This window comes from Triturus cristatus, chromosome 4_1 (genome assembly GCF_964204655.1).
Source record: "Triturus cristatus chromosome 4_1, aTriCri1.1, whole genome shotgun sequence".
Classification (NCBI taxonomy): Eukaryota; Metazoa; Chordata; class Amphibia; order Caudata; family Salamandridae; genus Triturus; species Triturus cristatus.
Window position 1 is genome coordinate 130,093,095 of NC_140585.1, and position 15,158 is coordinate 130,108,252.

Here is a 15,158-nt window from a genome sequence, read left to right on the forward strand (position 1 = left end):
TTTCATTAGGCATAGCCTCAGCATTCGGGGGAAACAAACGCATAAGTGGAGATTCAGCATTTAAAAAAGGACGATTATTCAAAATCAATAGTGCTTGGGGCAAAAAGTCTCGCCAATTTTTATACTTGTCATCCGTTAACTTACGCAGCTGGTCCTTTAGCAGGCCATTCAATCTCTCCACCAGGCCCGAGGCCTGTGGGTAGTAGGGGATATGGAATATCCATTCAATATTGTTTTCCGCACAGAATTCCTGTACCAATCTTCCACGAAAATGGGATGCATTGTCAGATTGAATTTGGAATGGCACACCATAGTACATTATAATTAATTCTAATGTTTTAATGGTATTCAATTGGGTAGCTTGCTTACAGGGAAGGGCTACCAGCAGGCCACTGTATGTATCAACAATAGTGCAAACATATTGACAATTCCTACTCATGGGAAGTGGACCAATGTAATCGATCTGCCAAATTTGAGCGGGCAGTTTGCCGCGATGTAAATGACCTTTAACAATTTGGGGCACCTTACGCCGTCTGATATGCTGACAAACGGGGCAGTGTAAAATAACATTTTTGATTAAATCTAAGGGAATATAAATTCCTCGATCAGCAGCCCACCTGCTAGTGGCCTTCTCTCCAAAATGTCCTGCCTTCTGGTGTGCCCATTTCGCCAATCCCGCAATATCAGAATCTTGCCTGTCCACCACTGCCTCAGCAATTTTAGACTTCTCATCTGCAATGTTATGAAAAAATTTGTCAAGAGAATCTATCGGGGTGTGAGCGTCCACATGGAAGATAGTAACAGTACTCTGTGGGAGCATCTCCCAAATTTCTTGCCATAACTCTTTTCCCCATAATTCTTTGGAATGTAACTTCCAATTATGGGAATGCCAAGTTGGCAACCAAACAGCCAGTCCATTGGCAGTAGACCAAGAATCACTGAAAATATGACATGTACTAGGTAACTCTTGTTTCAAAACTTGGTAAACAGCGTAAAGCTCGGCAAATTGGCTGCTTTTACCTTCACCAGTTGTGCTCAACAATTTCTGTGTGATCGGATTATAGGACACCGCCTTCCAGTGCCGTGTCATCCCTATAAACCTCGCTGAACCATCAGTGAACCAAACATGGTTTCTTTCCGCTGCGGACAAATCATCAAAAGGCTTACCCCACTTGACAGGAGACTCCTGTGCTAAAGGTACGGAACAATCACTCTCAGTCTCAGTCGATGGCGCTCGCGCCACCTGCTCATGTAAAGAAGCAACTCCTTTCGGGCCCACACGTGCCCTCTCTTGTATGTACCATTTCCATTTAATCACACTCGCCTCTTGAGCGTGTCCAATTCGGTGAGTTTTCGGCGAACTCAGAACCCACTGCATGATAGGAATTTCCGGACGCAGAACTATATCATGTTTCAAAGTCAATTGCTCGGTATCCACCAGAGCCCAATAACAAGCAAGTAACTGTTTCTCAAAGGGTGTGTAACGCTCACCAGCATCAGGTAACTTTTTGGTCCAAAAACCTAACGGTACTTTACTCCTGCCTTGTTTCTGCCACAAACTCCAATTTGCATAAAGGCCCTGTACAGACACATTCAAATCCACGTCACCATCACGTACAGGCCATAAATCCAGAGCATGTTGAATTGCCTCTTTTGCCAGACTAAACGCATCTTGCTGTGGTTTATCCCATTCAAATGCATTCTTTTTACGCGTGACCCGGTACAAGGGGGCCAATATTTGACTCAAATGAGGAATATGCTGGCGCCAAAAGCCAAACAGACCAATGAAGCTCTGGGCTTCTTTCCTATTTCTAGGAACTGCAAAATCAAGAATCTTCTGTTTAACCTGAGGGATCACTTCACGGTGCCCTTCATGCCAATTAATACCCAAAAATTTTACAGCCTGGGACGGACCTTGCAATTTATCTGGGTTGATTTCCCAACCTTTCTCACGCAGGCACTCAATGACTCTGTCTAATTGGGTCTGAACTTCCTCTTGTGTTTCGCCTTGGATCAAAACATCATCAATATAATGACATATCTGAATTTGGGGATGAACCGGTACCTCAGCCAAATGCTCTGCCACCAGCCGGTGACATATCGTAGGACTATGCACATAGCCCTGGGGAAGACTTATAAACGTCATCTGACGCCCGTTCCACGTAAAACTGAATTGTTCCTGACACTCTGGGGCAATCGGAATTGAAAAGAAAGCATTAGCAATATCAATGGACGCGTACCATGTACCTGGATGCTTTTGGATTCTCTCAATTAGTGTAATAACATCCGGTACTGCAACAGTCAAAGAGGGTGTGTGCTTGTTCAATTCTCGATAATCAACGGTCATGCGCCAAGAGTTATCACTCTTACGCACCGGCCAAACAGGATTATTCCAAGCAGAAGTAACTGGGGTTATGACTCCTGCATCCACTAACTCCTGAATAGTGGTACTAATCTCCTCATGACCACCTGGAATACGATACTGCTTCTGACAAACCACTTTTGTCGCATGGGGAACTTGTATGGGGGGCATTCTTAAACGACCAACCCGTATAGGTCTGGACGATATATAATGCGTTGTTCCAAATTGGTAACATCCGTCATCTAGATGCAAAGTCATTCCTCTCAAAATATCAATCCCAATTATGAATTCTAGAAGTGGCACTACTAGTACAGAATACTCTTTTCTAGGAATTCTACCTATTCTCATTTCAAGCAAAGTTTGAACTGCAGGGGTTTCTTTTCCACCTAATCCGGTAATAGTAAAAGGCTGACCTGTAAACTTCTTCGATTTTCCATGAATAAGGGTGGCCTCCGCTCCTGTATCTACCAATGCTCGGGCCCTTTGGATATTACGATGTCTCCAATAAATGTCAATATCTACATAGGGTCTATTATCTCTGTGAGCCCATCTGTGTACCGGAGCTTGACCTCTTTCCTAATCATTCTTACTGCATTCCGTATACCAGGATAAATCAGGATAAAGACTCTCACGCTTCTTAGGTATCGGTACCTCCTGTTCATATCCATTCCCAGTACGGAACGGATTCGTATCTTCTGCATTGTACTGCGGGTTACGATCGACCAAACTGTGACGATCCTCTCTCCTCCTCAACTCAGGGGATTGATCCCTATCATCTCTACGTCTGCTGTGAACATAGTCAGTTCTCCCCCTTTCTCTTTCCCCCTCTCTCTCCCTGTCTCTCTCTCGACGGGGGGACACATCACGTGCAGAACGTCGATCATCACGATGAACAGAGCGCCCACGGCGGTCGTCATCACCGCTACCGTCAGAACCACCACGATCACACTCAGTGGTCCGAACACGCCGGGCACCCTCCTTTCGATCCAAGCCACGTTTGCGAAACAACTCCCACAAACGAGCGGTAGTCTCACCATCAATGTCCTCCCTCCGCACACCATCAGCCAGAAGACCAGAAAAAATATCACGTCTAGTAAGTTTATTTTCACCAGGAGTACGAGTGTCAGGCCGGGACTGACGTTCAGGTTTAAACCACTCACCCAACTCACCGAGTTGGCGCACCGATTCCAAAACCGTAGATAACACTTTACCAGTCTGATTAATCAATAAAGTCATCATGACCTGTTTATAGGCAACAGGGGAAAATCGAATGATACGGTTCCGCACAGAAGATGTCAACGAACCATCAAGCAACCTGTCAGCAGTACCCAGAAAAATTGCCGTTTTCATCACCTCCTCTTTGAGACGTTGAGCAGCATCACGCAAAGTATACCACGGCTTGTCATTCACAGGCCAGTCAGATTCAGTAGGATATTTTAGATTACAACCCTCAGTCGCCAATTGGAGTAAAGAAATCTGACCAACACCATTATAGTTACGAAAATGATCCTGCACAGTAGAATCCAAACTCAAGGGACAGAACTTTAAACAATCGCCAGTATCCAACATAATACCAGCAGCGCCCAGTTCATAAAGGCGCACCATCCATGTGAGCAAGGACTCACCAGCTCGCTGCCGAAATCGCTGCAAAATATCACTAATTTCCTGCTGAGTAAAGTCTTCTAAACAGTCCAAAGAAATACCCTGCGGAGCATTGGGAGACTGCTGCAACTTCCGACGGAAAACTGGATGCGCAGAAACCGCGGGACGAGCATCACAAGGAGCCCGATCAGTACTCGTAGAGGGACAATCAGTGTAAGAAGCATTGATCCCACTCGAAGAACGAGCGTAATCACGGGGTGCACCATCAAAGGTGCGAGAAGCAGACTTACAATCATGGCGGGAGCGAGAAGACTCGCGCTTGGCAGACTCCTCACCCGAGGAACAAGAATCAGTCGAGTTCCAGATATTACCATCCCATTCATCAGGATTCCAATCCAGCCCGGCTGTCGCCACGACCAGACGCACCTTTCGCGTCGAAACCCGACCGCGCCTGTTCTTGTATTTATAACGAGCAATTCGCACAGCCGCCCGTTCGGCAATAGTTTGGTAAGTCTCAAGTTTATCAGCAAGCAACTTATTTTGACACCGCAACAAAGTATGAGAATTCTGAATCTCAACAAAGTGCGCTTCCACATCTTTAAGAGATATCTGTAACTTCAACAATCTCTCATGCAGAATCCTGTATGCAGACAAAAGAATCCAACCTCTGCGCCCCAAAATGGGAATCTCCTCACCCTTCGATACGGGTGCCTTCTGCAAACAAGCAATCACATTAGCCGGCTCTGCCAGCTCCAAAGAAGAATTCCAATTCTCACTCAAACCAGTAGAATCAGCCCACTCACGGGCCAAGGCTTCATAAGGCGTTGAATCCCATCCGGGAATATCAACGGGCAACTTAAAAGTAGATTTAGACCTTTTAGAAAACATCGTGAAAAAGGAAAAAGAAGAAAAGAAGAAAAAGAAAAGAAGGAAGAAAAATAAAAACTATACACAGAAATATACAAAAATAAAATGCAAACAAAACCACGCACGCGCCGAAAGCAAACACAAGACAACCACAACGCACACAGGTTTCGTAAACGGTTCGTGACGCCAAATGTTCTGCTTGGGTTTTCGGATCAGATAGAACCCGCTCAGCAGAGCCTCTCTAACCCAAACCAGAACGTTACCCCCTCCCTAGGGCCTATTTACACCTAAATAACCACATATATGTACCACCTAAGGACAGGGAATTCCTACTATATATACCAAGACCTACAAATCACAGCCTCGCGGTCCCAAACGGACCCAGGACTTCCTGCCCAGACGGCAGCCACAGACTTCCTGCCCAGACGGCAGTCACAGCCTCGCGGTCCCAAACGGACCCAGGACTTCCTGCCCAGACGGCAGCCACAGACTTCCTGCCCAGAGGGCAGTCACAGCCTCGCGGTCCCAAACGGACCCAGGACTTCCTGCCCAGACGGCAGCCACAGCCTCGCGGTCCCAAACGGACCCAGGACTTCCTGCCCAGACGGCAGCCACAGCCTCGCGGTCCCAAACGGACCCAGGACTTCCTGCCCAGACGGCAGCCACAGCCTCGCGGTCCCAAACGGACCCAGGACTTCCTGCCCAGACGGCAGCCACAGCCTCGCGGTCCCAAACGGACCCAGGACTTCCTGCCCAGACGGCAGCCACAGCCTCGCGGTCCCAAACGGACCCAGGACTTCCTGCCCAGACGGCAGCCACAGACTTCCTGCCCAGACGGCAGTCACAGCCTCGCGGTCCCAAACGGACCCAGGACTTCCTGCCCAGACGGCAGCCACAGCCTCGCGGTCCCAAACGGACCCAGGACTTCCTGCCCAGACGGCAGCCACAGCCTCGCGGTCCCAAACGGACCCAGGACTTCCTGCCCAGACGGCAGCCACAGCCTCGCGGTCCCAAACGGACCCAGGACTTCCTGCCCAGACGGCAGCCACAGCCTCGCGGTCCCAAACGGACCCAGGACTTCCTGCCCAGACGGCAGCCACAGCCTCGCGGTCCCAAACGGACCCAGGACTTCCTGCCCAGACGGCAGCCTTAGCACGGGTTCATCCTATACTTACCACGACATACAACATGGGAATCAGTGTTACTATATATCAGATCACACAAAGACAGCTAGTTGAGCACAACTTGTTCCCCAGTTCGAGGGGCTCCTTTCTTCCTTATTCAGTTACCACCTACCTGATCAGGATTAACATCTGTTCATGTCAAGTCACAGCTGACTAGAAGAATAGGTTACCCTCTTACACAAGGACACGTAGCACATATTGCTTTACTACAAACTGAATACTTTATTTAGTTATTACATGCACACTCACGGAACATAATACATATCACATAACCTGCAAAGAAAAGTGAAAGATTAAGTTGTACACTCTAATAGTAAGGGGTTGACATCACCTTGGTCGTATGTAGCCTGCACTCAATGGTCATCTAGGTTCCCTTCTCGTCTGCGCCTCGGCTTCGCCTGGAAGTCACACCTCCGCAATCACGGGTTTACTCCCGTCTCCCTCTCCGAGTCACTGGGACCTCTTCCTCATCGGCTACTCTCTTCTCTTTGGAATATCTATTTCTCGGTTTTTCTCCACCTCCAAGTTTGTCATCTGTCTTCCCTGGAATAAGTAGCAGCTTTACTACTAACGGCCAGGTGCCGCCTATGGACTAGAAGCAAGTGCCAGTATCTGCCTCAAACTTTTACTAATATAGACGTGCATTTCCTCATGGAAAATTCCAGCCCGTAACCTGCCGCCCACCAAATTCTTGTACCTCCCCGTGCCAAGGACACGTTCCCAGCCGGCCGGCCTGATGTAGTGTCTTCGGCATGAAGAAAAATACAATCTTTCGATAAGGGCCGGCCTGAACCGGTTCTCTCCAAGCGAATAACACCTCCTAACTAAAACACTGCCTATGACCGAGAAACATCCAAGCTGCCAGAGCAGGAGGAAAGATGGAGTCTCTCCCGTTTAAGGCCTACCAGGCCTGAATTCAGCACGGCTCCATGAAATACCCTCACTACAGAACAGATTACCCCTAATGCTAACAAATCTATCCCCTAGGATATATATATACAAACCCTGATCTATGGGGAAGAACACAGGATCATGTCGAAGTGCCTAATAAGTAGGCTCTATACACTACTCTAACCCTTAGACTTGAATGGAAAGAGACTGAAGTCACCTAAATCACCCTTCAACACAATAAGACCGGAAAAATCGAGCAGTACAGCATGTCAAAATATTGAATTCTGTTTATTTATCACATCTCCGGCAGTAGGAGCGAGACCATCCAGGTAGGGTGCTTGAGAAGTTTGTGAAAGCCATAAGAAGTGCATTTGTTCACATCCTGGTGCTGTGCAACAGTGGATGCCCCCCTCCCTTTTTTGGGGGGGAGGAGAGGGCGATTGAGACTGCAGTCCGAGTGTTATACAAAAACTGTCAGATTTTGTTTATGATACCACCATAAACATACCACTGCCATAGTCCACTGCCTGGCAGCTCCGGGTTCTCTGGAGGGAGAATACGAGCAACCAACTATGAATCCAGGGGCTTATTTATGAGATCTTGTGTCACTTTTACGCCGCCGGTGCGTCACTTCTTGTGACGCACCAGCGGCGTAAAAAATGCACCATGTTGCGCAATCTTTACAAAGTGACGCATCTAGGTAGATGCGTCACTTTGTAAACCCCCTGAGCCACATTATACCTGCACCAGGTGTAATGTAGGCAGGGGGGCGTTCCGACGCAAGGAAGGGTCGTAGAAGTGACACAGTAAAATCTATAAGATTTCACAGCGCCACTTCTAGGACGCAAATGCGAGGCAGGCGTAAGACTGATGCAGGCACATTTAACATGGGACTTGCCCATGTGTAATGACCCATTGCTGGAGTTGGGTCACTTTTGTGACACTCCAGCAATGCGTCATTTTTGCGCCTACAGATACGTTAGATATACTGACGTATATGTAACTCCGTGTGACATGATGCGTCATACAATAAATATGATGCATCCATCACGTCGCAAGAAGGGGGCAAAGAAAAGTGACGCATTGCTGTTTTCACGCAGTGATGCATCACTTTTCATAAATGATACCCCAATCCTTTCAAAGCTGCCCTTGAAGCGTGATGGAGCAGGGGAAACAAAAGATTTTTTGTAACCCTTTGAAATTAATGACCTCATAACTAGGCCTGGGCTAAAAAACCCTTCTGTTCGCGGAAATTGCGATAATTTGACATTTTCGCGTTCCGTGGTAAGCGCAAAAATGTCAAAATTTCTGCATTCCGCAGCTTAGCGATAATTTGTTTCTTGCTCGCGCTGTAAAATAATACATTCTCGCGTGCGTGCGATCGCCTTACCTGAATCCCCGCGTTCGCCGACAAGTTTTCCCCATCCGGTCGCGTTCTCCACGAGATGTTGGATTGTTGGTAGCCATTTGCGCTGTCTCGCGACAGTTCGTGCCCGCAGTAACGTCATGCGTCGCGCGATCACGTCTTTCTTCTTGCGATCATGCACCGTGAGACAAGTGAAAACAAGATGGTCGCGTCCGCGAGCAACCGCATGGGTAAGTTGGCGAGCCGCGACCACGCAGAAAATACCGCGAACGGGCGGGAAAAAAACTTCCGCATCTTCGCGATATTTCCACGTGTTTGCGGAGATTTTTAACATTTTCGCGATAATTTGCGAAAGTGAATTTCGCAAATTCCGCCCACCCCTACTCATAACTTTAATGATACTAATTGTTTAAACGCATATACGAATCAACAAATGCACCTTTATTAGACACTACATGTGGGAAAACTAACTGGCTTTGCAAAATCTAATTTACTTACAAGTGTGGATTCAATAAGATAGGTATTGTGATTTACGTAATAAATAAAGTAAAATTACATGGATTTTGTTGTGTAGCAAAATTATACTGTGGCAAAGAATGCAGATGGTAGGTAAAATGGCTTTAAATGTCGCTTTTGCTAGGTAATATCTAACACGGGTTATTAGAATGGCAGGTGGTAAACAGAAAAGCTCATTTTCTATGTCTAAATTCTGTTGTGTTTGTTCTTATATTAGTTTTGTTCGGGCCTGGTAGGCCATGCCTGAAAATGGTTGCCGGAGAGGGATGGGATTGCGTGCGCCGAATAAGATGGCCGCGCGCATGAGCAGAGTGGATGCTCCAGTCACGTGTATGAGGCCTATGCCCGGAGTGAGAGATGTCAACGCCAGCCTGACCTGAAATGAGAGTCTTGCCAAGAGTTCAGCATGTATGCATGGGAACGGATGGGAGAACTGAGCTACAGAGGATGACCATCGGAGTTTGTTACAAATTTCATTAACAAGTTAAATTTCCCTTGGACATTGTGGATCACGAGAACTACTGTATGTATTTATTGTTTGCAAACCGGTTTGAACAAGGAGGGCGATGAGGTGACCATCACCACTCCTCCAATGGACCAATTAGAATGAATTCAGCCCCTAAAGATTTCAGAGGAAAAGGTAGGAGTCTGCGCTTACATTATGAGAAGTTCAGTTTGGTTCAGATCGATCAGATTCGATTCGATTCGACATTCCTTCATTTTCCTATCCTGATGCTACGAGAGACTCTGTCATTTTGGACTTTGAATTTTGATGGGGAGTAGGAAAGAGACCGTCACGGGAGTTGCCCCGGGAGGAGATTGCGTCCGAGGAGGTTAGAGGGACAGTCAGTCAGTGTTGGGAGATCTATCCTGTGATCTACGGTTCATTCTTCTTTCTGGTGAACCATTCTCTTCATCGACCTATGGCCAAGGGAAATGAGTATTTTCCGTTTCTATTTTAATTTTACTTAAATGCTTACGGATAATGTTAAATGTGTTTGCCTAATAAAACTTTACTTATTTACTTTCATTCAACGAATTCAGATAAAATCATATGCTAACTCTAAGATTGAGTCTGTGATTCTTAAATTAAATATGATCAATAAATGTTAAAGGTTTTAATCGTGATTGAGCTGGACTTAATCGCCATCAACTGATTCTACTAGTTGGTCCATCGACCGAATAGCGGAGTACCTTCATGTTTAGAACCGACAGTTTATAAATTAATGTATATAATGTGTATAATGTACATTCGGTAATTTTAATAAAGTACCTTGTTCGTCCTGCAGCTCGTCAACTCATTAATCCAGAAAACTGTGTAGAATTGTGTATTCGGTGTCATGGGCCCCACCGACGTAGGTTTATATGAATAAATAAGTGCAGGGGTTTTCTAGGTTGATGTCATAAGGAAAAGGGTTTTTAATAGCCGCATCAGATTTCTTGGTGGCAGAGGATGGTTTCTATAGGTCAGTTTGGGGATTATTGATTTTCAATGTATAACACTGTATGTTGAGTTTGTATTACGTTATATGTAGTCAGAGTTTTGAAGCTTCCGGGAAGTAGGAAGTGGACAAGTGTGACATGAGAAGTCACATGGAATTGTGCATTGTCTGATTTCAACTTGGTGATAACACAGGAATGTGTTATGTTAGGGAATTTCATGTATGAATTTAGTTGAGTGAAATAGCAACAGGTTTTCTTGTGAAACATTGGCCTTAATTCTCAGGAGCAGTGTAGTCTCCACATGTGTTTTATCTCCAGAAAAACGGGTTTACCTCTTGCTTGAGAGAAGGGTAAGGTAGAGGGAAGTGCTACACTTATTGAACGAAACAGTATTCTTGAAAGTTTGAATAAACTATCTCTTTTGTCTAGAGAAACAGACAATGGAAATGTGTTTTACGTTGTAATTAATCGATTTTGTCAAACCAACGAGTTAAGAATTAGTGCTGATAATTTAGTAAAGGAGGGGTCAGCAGAAGCAGGAGTAGAACTGACGTCAACAAGGACCGTGCTGTGATTGGCCAGTCGTGGTAGAACGAAGAGCTTTCTGATTGGTGTGCTGGTGTAAAGACGCGCTGGAATAGATCAGTGTGAGAGTGACGTAGAGCTTTCTGATTGGTGCATTAGTGTGAGTCGTGCTGGGATAGGACAGAATAGTCGAGCAGATTGAAGGAGAGTAGTGTGAATTTGCTTCTGCAAACAATAATGAAAATATGGCTTTTTATGATGAGTGAGATATAGAGAAACCATCATGGTTTGCGAAGCTAAAGAATATTTTTAAGAAAGACAAAAACGTTTTAACGAGGGAACGAGAAGTGCTTCCTCCACCGAAAACACCAGCATCTTATATGATGATAAAATATGGTTATCATACTTGTATTTGGTTGGAAAAGTGGGCGAAATATACTCAAAATTATGGAGCATTGGCATTTCCAGAAACTGGTCCATTTAGCACAGCTGACAATAAATCGAGTCAGCAACTGAAACCCCAGAGAAAAGTGTAAATAGGGTAGAATTAAACACGACCTCTGTGGGTCCAACTGCGGAAGAATTAAATGAATGGGTAAGGAGTTTGCAGAAGAAAGACACAGAACGACAACCTTTGGATGTGGATAGGTTAAAGATAGATATGGAAGAATTGATTCTAGGGACTATTAGTACAGATCGACTAAAATCCTATCAAGATGATGAATTAATGTTTATGTGTAAAAATATTAGTTGGAGAGCTAGGAACTTGCATGAAAAATTGGAAGAAACAGCTAATTAATTGGGAGTAGATTTTGTAAAAATCAGAGTATTACAGAAACTGTACAGAGTAGATTTTATTGAAAAAGATATAGAAAACCTGAACATTTCAGGACGGTTAACACAGATGAAAGAACTGATTGTGTTAGTGAGAAAATGGGGAGACGTAGAGAGTTGGAGAATTAGGTGGATAAGGAGAAAGGAAGGCACGACTGATAAGGCAACATTAGCTTTCCCCGTAAAAGAAAAGGCACCAACGGTAATAGAATGTCCGATGAGAGAAATTCCAGGAGGAGGTATGTACACGTCCCATGGTCCAGACAAGATATATTGTTGTTTACAAATGATTTTCCAAGGTTGAGAGAAAAGCCTGTAGAATGGTATAGACAGGTGGAAAGGTTTGTAAAGTTTCAAAAGTATTGTTGGAAGATTTGGATGGATTATTTGAGATTGTTGTTCCTGCTGATTTATGGACAGAATGTAAAATTACAATTGACTGGCCGAAGGAAGAATATCCTAGAGATGCAAAAACAGGAGCCCCAGGTCCAGAAGTAATGAGAAAGTATGAGCAGGCAATCACATAGCTGAAAAATAAACCAAAAGAAACTGACTGGGTAAAGATTGATAGAACAACTCGGGAGAATAAGGAGTCTGTGCATGCTTATTATGAAAGGTTGCTTTTAGTCTTTAAACAGTATAGTGGATACGAGAATTTGAGTGAAAAGGATGAGTGATTTTGTATAGCGATTTGTGTATGGTTTGAGACCTGAAATATGTGAAATGATTAAGCAGCATGTGTTGTGTTGGCGGTCTAGTACAGTGGATGAGGCACTACGGTCTGCAAAATTATTGTAGTGATGATATTGAGGCCAGACAACGTAAGCTCAAAGAAAAGGCAATGTGGGGACAGGTGAAGGTTGCAGAAAAGCAAGAAGCCCAGATAAGTAACCAGATTAGTGATGGAGGGCAGACCAAGTTCAGCAAGCGCAATGAGAAGAGAAACAGGGTTAGATAAATAGACACACTCAAGTGTAACCTAGAGGCAAAAGAAAGTGAGAGACATAGAAAGGTTAACAGAGAGAGAAATAAAATTATCCAGAAAGAGAGGATGAAACGACAAAAAGGAAGAGTGAAAAACATAGAAGACGCAGAGAAATACAGGTTGAGATGGGAAGCACAAACACTTGAGGGAAGAGCTCCTTTACCTGGAAGCGCAACTGAGAGCTCCAAAGAGCATACATTAAATTAAATTTGTGCGCGGCTCCTATTTGAAGAACTGCCTTTACTTTTAGCAACACGGTGCCCTTCTCTGTTTCTTAATATAATTGCATTTTCTTTCCACTGGTGTCTAATTCCAGGATCATGCCAGCAGGTGGCAGAAGATGCAAGCAGGTGAATCTTCTGCTGTTGATTATCTTGGTAACTTTGCTAGCAGAGCATTTAGAGAGAACAGTTTTAATGACGAACCTTCATACACAGATTATTTACATAAATTAATATTTTTGTGTAATGAATGGAGTGTTTAGAAATTTAACAGCCGTAACCACACAGTGAGTTACCCAATGAGACAGATGTTTTGTAGAAGGTAACATTAAGCACATGTGTTTAGGTCGAAGCTAGGCAGCGATGAACGTTGCCCATGTACTGGTCTTCTGTGGGGGCAGCATAGCTCCTGGTTGCCCTATGAATGACATCACTGCACTGTATGTAGTAACTCCCTGCTAAGTGAAGCAGTCTATGACGTCAGCGTGTTGTGCAAGTATCACGTGGGTGCTACGTAGGAGACTGACTGAGCTGATGCTGCTGGTGGGTTGTGTGCTGTAAAGAAATCTACCAAAGGGATCTGTGTCCCTGTACTTCGTTAATAAATGAAGTGAAATCAATCCTTGTGACAACGTGTTAACTACAGCCAGACTGCGTTTTCTATGCGTGATGCCTCCATTTTCACCCCATGCACACTGAGCGTGTAGAGCGCGCGGATGAGCTGTGGAGTGTGGCTGTCTGACACTACTTATAGAGAAGGGCAAGTCACATGATGGCTCCAGAAAAGTAGGACTGCCTTCACTATCCCAAGCAGGCCCGGCTCCAGGAATTTTTATTTGGGTGGGCCACTGCGGGCTCGATTTGTGGCATATATGTCTAGCCAGGCCTGCTTCAGGGCCCTCCTTTATCTCTGCTTAGTCTTACAAGGCCCAGTAAATCGCACTCTTTTCCAAATCTCTTTCTAAATATTATCACTCTCAAAAACTGTTTTTTCTATGTAAATTTCCTTTGATGGGAAGAGGAGGTTTCTGAGCTGGGAGTATCAGGCAAGTGACACTACTTGGGCTCCCTCTGTTCGAGCCTTCATGGAGGATCCCTCTTCATTACTACCTCCACCTGACCCCAGACTCCGTTGCAGGCTTGATTATCCACTACTCCTCTCCAGTGCACCTTATCTCGCAGCTAACCTTGGGCCCCAGCCCCATATCAGGCACCATTGGGCTCCACTTTCATTTTTTCCGGTAAAAACATTAGTAAAATCACCTTCAAACTTAAAACATTGAATATAGCAGAAAATATAATTAGCACACACTTTAAAGTATGTTCCACAGTAGCCCTTATGACCCGACTGCTAATTAAATAAACAAAAACAGAAAGGCCATGACAGGGCCGGCTTTAGCGCTGATGCAAAAGTCTTTTTTGGCGCCGCACCAATAATCACTGCCATACGCCACAAGTGCCACTCATCTCCCCATAGCCCCTCCCCCTCATGACCTCCTCCTCGGATTCCCTCACTGCCACCCTCCACCAGTGCCCCTCATTTCTCTGTAGCCCCTCCGCCTCATGACCTTCTCCTCAGAATCCCTCACTACCATCCTCCAGCAGTGCCCCTCATCGCTCCATAGCCGCTTCCACTACCTCCTCCTCGGATTCCCTCACTGCCACCCGCCAACAGTACTCCTCATCGCTTCATAGCCCCTCCCACTACCTCCTTCTCGGATTCCCTCACTGCCACCCTCCAACAGTGCCCGTCAGCTTTACGTAGCCCCTCTCTCATATGAATTTCATTTGTTGTGTAGCGCTACTCATATCAGTGTAGTGTGTGTCAGTACTTTACACCACGCACACATTATACAGAGACAACGAATCATACAAGTATGTAAATCAGCCTACAGGGAGCGTCACATAAGCCAATGAGGATTACAAGGTGTATGAATCACGTCATCCATACTGGTGGGCAGTTATTTTAAGAGGGTTTGGTCTGGAGAAGCACAAACTCAGGATTTAAAGAGTACTCCAGTGGTTAGGGGTTGGCTTTACTGATAAAAATGAATATCCGCCCAAAGATACTCATTTTAGCCACATTAGAATAATGAAAGACTTGGGAAGTTCTAACTATATCACAAAACAAAAAACGTGAAGTTCTAACTATACCATTCAGGTTTGTATGCAGCTCTTTGGTGACAGTTCATTGGTCACTGTCCTATGTTAGGATTGTAACTTCTGAACTGCAAGTAACACAAGGATCTCTGTCACAATGACAGTAACCCACTGAGCTTCCACATAAAATACAGTTCATCTGCATTTAACTACTAACAGAGAAATCTCCAGCAGGATCATTAATCACCAGCGTTATCTGGGC